This window comes from Penaeus monodon, chromosome 37 (genome assembly GCF_015228065.2).
Source record: "Penaeus monodon isolate SGIC_2016 chromosome 37, NSTDA_Pmon_1, whole genome shotgun sequence".
NCBI lineage: Eukaryota > Metazoa > Arthropoda > Malacostraca > Decapoda > Penaeidae > Penaeus > Penaeus monodon.
In genome coordinates this window covers 4,288,430-4,293,663 of record NC_051422.1, presented here as the reverse complement: position 1 = coordinate 4,293,663, position 5,234 = coordinate 4,288,430, and positions in this window count along the sequence as shown.

Below are 5,234 nucleotides of genomic sequence, written 5' to 3'. Positions count from 1 at the left end.
CTTTGTCTCTGTGCGAAATATGTGTTAACATGAAAAGAATGACCTGGGCATGTGTTAACATGAAGGGACCTGGGCAAACATGATGCAACTGGCTGCGAGCGGAGGAGCGGAGGAACAAGCCAAGAGAGACGCAGTTGGGTGCTGCTCCTGTGAAGACCTCGTGTGTGCCCTTGTGACCTGATATATTTTGTGTTGCCCTGTTATAAGCTGTATCGTGCAGTGTGACATGCTGGTTTCCCCCTTGTATTGTGCCTATAGAAAAGTGTACGGGTAAATAACTTGTGTAAATAAAGGAAAGACTGTCATTTTGTGTTTATTTCGTGCCCTGCCTCGCCACGTGGGGTTTCCCCTCGTGGTGTTCTGGGACGCTGTGGTGCTCGGTGCCTCTTGGAGCTGTTCAGTGTTCACGACCCTGTGAATAGCAAGCCGTCTGCCTAGCCTGCCTTGTGTTGGTGGCAGAGAGACGAGGCTGTCGGCATAACAATATGGTTCTGAATGTTGGGTGCTGAAGTAGACAAGAAAAAGATCAATAGTTTTGAAATGTGGTGTTACAGACGAGTACTACGTATTAACTGGACAGAGAAGAAAACAAATGATGAAGTGCTGAGAAAAATAAATTGTAAAGACCGGCTGTTGGACAAACATCTTGAACAAAAGGAAATTAAAGTTTATTGGTCATGTGATGAGTAAAAGTATTGAGAAAAACTTGCTGACAGGGATGGTGATAGGAAACAGAGGAAGAGGCAAACCGAAGACAAGACTGAGTGACAACATCAAAGATATTTGCAGGTTGTCGATGGTACAAGTGGAAAGAAAAGCACAAGATCGAGTTGAGTGGCGAAGGATGGTGGAGAGGTCCACGGCTGCTCAAACATGAGCATACCGTTATTGATGATTGCTATTTTACTTCAATTTGCTTATCGTGAACGTTAATATTCGTGTTTGTGATTCATTCTCTGTGTGAGGTCACTCTCGCTTTCCCTCATTCACACTAGCTGTCACTCACACACGCATACACACACACATTCACTTCACTCATACACGCAGGACAAAAGACACTGACCCTTTTCATTAATAGGGTTAGTTGCTGTCTTAGTGCCGGTGTAAAGATTTATGGTGTATCTCTTTAGCCCGCAATTATGTCTGTCGTGACGAGTGGCTCGTACATGCTGTACAAGTTACATCTATTTCTTCTCTGTGTGACGACTGTGGTTCAAGTAAATCCTCGCGGATTGCCGATGTCGTTTCCCTTATCTACTCTCATATCTATCAGAGACGGTTGGTAGTTCAAGCCAGGTCCAGGCGGATCGCTACTGACGTTTCCCTCTTCTATTTTCTTCTTTATCTTTGTGAAAATCAAAAAAAAAGATGAAAATAAAATGAAAAACCAACATTAAAAACCGCAATTTTTTATAAATCACCGGCTAGTGGTAGTTACACCCCCTCTTCTCTGTTGCCTTTCTTTTTCTTACTCTGGCCTTTTACCTGTATGATCTGGTTCCCCGACTATATATTGCAGTCGGACCGACACGGCACTGAAGGAAGATCCTGCTACAGTTCCGGTCACCTAAGGATGCAGTGGGAAGGACATCATCAAAGATCGCCATAGGCCCGCGGACCAAGATTTTCATCAGAAAAGGTGTTAAGGCATCCCAGTGTAGTGGACGGGCGTTGCCTGCCGGACTCCCCATAGATCCAGCGAACCAGCACTTGCCGCAGGTACCAGTCACCCCAGGATGCTGTGCATAGGCGACGCCTGGCTCGTAGCACAGGTATCAGCCGCCCCAAGATGCCGCCCCTGCCCCGACGCCCATAGATCCAGATGAAGATTACGAGGACGTGTGGACGCGAGAAGGACCTGGATGAGATCTGTGAGGGCGTGTGGACGAGGATGCCGCCGAGTTAGGCCTGGGCCAGGACTACGAGGAGGTCTAGACGAATCCAAAGTCAAGGAGGACCTGTGCGAGACTTTGAGGACGTGTGGACATCGAGGACGGACAGATTACACTAAGGACCAGGAGTATGAGGACAACAGGGATGAGCAGCCACGAAGATGCACCAAGACAACACACACAAGAACGAGATGACCAGCCAGGTTAGGTCACCCTTGAGGCAAATTTAAGATGCCTCGAGGGCGAGGCGTGAGTAGGTGGCCGAGCAATGTACAGTGGAGCAATCAGTGTAGCAGACGGGGCCGGTGACCTCACCTCGCTCCCCCCATGCTTGCTCCAGCTACTGCTATCACTTCCTCCAGCTGGAACGGTCACTACTTATACCGAGGATGACCTAGGCCTCAGAGTTCGTTGCCAGCGACCAGCGCGGTAAGGTCAGCTCCGCCCTCTCCCTCCGGGCAGCTGGCTGCGACCCGCATACTGCCATACCCATAACTAGACATGTCTCGTGTGTTCTTATACTGTGTGTCAACTCTTAGAAATAAAGAGTGAATGCCGTTAACAAGTATCAATACCCCTGCAAACCAATGTAATTGGCTTCTATACCCGTTATAAACCGTGAAGACAATGAACTATGTTACTACGGTTACTGGCGAGATGTTGACTTGCCCTTCCATAATTGCTAACACTGCTAAAACTGCTAAATAAATTGTTTTACTATATTAAGTTTTATTTGTGAAACGTGGCTTTGTGTTTAACCTTATGGTTTTCAATTTGAAGCAAGCCAAAATATATAAAGGTGGTATTCGCAAGCGTATGAGGGGGGTTGTTAGAAATCCACTTGGAAGCCAAGGGGGTTCCAGCCTGAAAAAGTTTGGTAACCGTGACATGTGCAGAACATTTCTGAGCCGGGAACATTATTGATGCATACATCATGGCCTGAATTACTGTATGTTAAAATCAAGATGGTATTTTTAAAAATGTGTATCAATTTTATTTGCTATTTCTTTCATTAAAATTATTATCAACTTTCACCATTCGTGTTTGGAACTTATTCTCTATGAAATCACTCAACTGACTGCTGATGCCCTCTTCCCTATGTACTGGCAATCGGTTAAGAAAATAATGGCAAATTGCAAAAAATTGCATTGTTAAATTTTGTTTCGTTTGTCGTTCAAGAAAGTCCTCCAGATATAGAAAAAGGAGAAAATGATCTTCAAAAAGTAATGAAAATTTAACTTGACTGGTGGTACACATGCCCCTACTTCTGCTGCCTGTCTTTTCGTCCTTCTATCTTCACCCCTGTGCACTATTTTGATCCAGTGGTTTGACAACCGCCAAGCATTTCCAATACGGCACAGTCGGGGTCACCGATGCAGCCACAGGTCATCCCAGGATGCCATAGAAGAGTGCCGCCTGCTAGGACACCCATAGACCCAGCTAAGGACCAAGATGCCCGAGGACTTCTGGACAAGTACACTGTCCAGGAGGCCCTGGATGAGGACTATGAGAATGTGCCGAAGTCAAGGACTACGATAACCAGAAAGAAGAGGACGACAAAGTGCAAATGTGGAAGATGGACTGAAGCACAGCGTGCACGAGTAAACCTCAAACCAACCACAGGACAACATGCTGTAGAAGGAGCCCGGGAGCGGTTACCCGGCCGAGACCCACCTAGTCCTCCTGGAGAACCGGCCATCCCTTCCACATCGGGAACATCGAGCAAGTCAGGAGCAGCACATCAGTGGGGGAAAAGATTCCTGACTCAACTAACTTTCTTCTTACGTTGGAAGCATTAGATATTGATGGAAAGGACTTACACCTGATTAGAAACTTATATTGGGAACAGAGTGCTGCCATCAGAATAGACGGAGAAATAAGTGAGTGGACATCAGTCAAGAGAGGTGTAAGACAAGGGTGTGTATTATCACCAACTCTGTTTAACTTATACAGTGAAATTATATTAAAGGAGATTAAGAACATGCCAGGTATGAAAGTTAGAGGTATCAATATTAACAATTTGAGATATGCAGATGACACTGTACTAATAGCAAAAACAGAAACAGATCTTCAAAATATATTGAAAAGGGTTGTAACGGAAAGTGAGAAGAGGAGTCTTCAGATAAACATCAGGAAGACGGAATGTATGGTGATATCAAAGAAGAATATAACACCAAAATGCTCTTTGAATATCAAAGGTGAAGAAATAAAGAATGTTGAGAAATTCACATACTTGGGTAGTTTGATAACGTCAGATGGAAGAAGTGTAACTGAAATAAAGAAAAGAATTGGTATGGCAAAAGAAGTCTTCAACAAGATGAGTGCTGTCTTTAAGAACAGACAGTTGAAGATAAAAACCAAAGTTAGAGTGTTAGAATGCTATGTGTGGTCAGTTTTGCTTTATGGGTGTGATGCTTGGACAGTCAATGAAAATATGAAAGAAAGATTAAAATCAGTAGAAATGTGGTTCCTCAGAAGAATGCTCAGGATTTCATGAACAGAAAGAGTTACTAATGAAGAAGTTTTGAGAAGAGCAGGAGTTAAAAGAACCTTGATGAAAGTTATCAGGAAAAGACAGATGCAATTTTTAGGACACGTAATGAGATGTAAAGGATTGGAAAACTGTTAACAGGAAAGATAGAAGGGAAGAGAAGCAGGGGCAGACAAAGGCAGAAGTTCATCACCAGCTTGAACAAAGATCTCAATATGGGCAGAAGTGACTTAGAACTGCTTAAGTTGTCAACAGACAGAACAGGATGGAAAACCATGATCGCCAACGCCCTGAAAGGACAAGGCACTTGAAGAAGAATGATTAATACCCAGTACTTTTTTTTAACGATAGGTTCATGTTTGAGCCGCCGTGGTCACAGCATGATACTTAATTGTAGTTTTCATGTTGTGATGCTCTTGGAGTGAGTACTTGGTAGGGTCCCAAGTTCTTTTCCACGGAGAGTGCCGATGTTACCTTTTTAGGTAATTATTCTCTCTATTTATCCGGGCTTGAGACCAGCACTGACTTGGGCTGGCTTTGCCACCCAGTGGCTAGGTAGGCAATCGAGGTGAAGTTCCTTGCCCAAGGGAACAACGCGCCGGCCGGTAACTCGAACACTCGAACTCCGTTTGCCGTCGTGACAGTCCTGAGTCCGATGCTCTAACCACTCGCTTCACATCACACACCTGTTTAGGTGAGATGTTCTTGCGTCTCCTTTACCGTCTCGCTATAATCAGGCGCTAATTACATTACGTTTCAAACAAAACGCGCTTTTAATGTAGCACACCATCCTTACACACTGGCGGAGGAGTGCAAACAGTGCTTTTATGCTTTTTGTAGATTTTCATAGG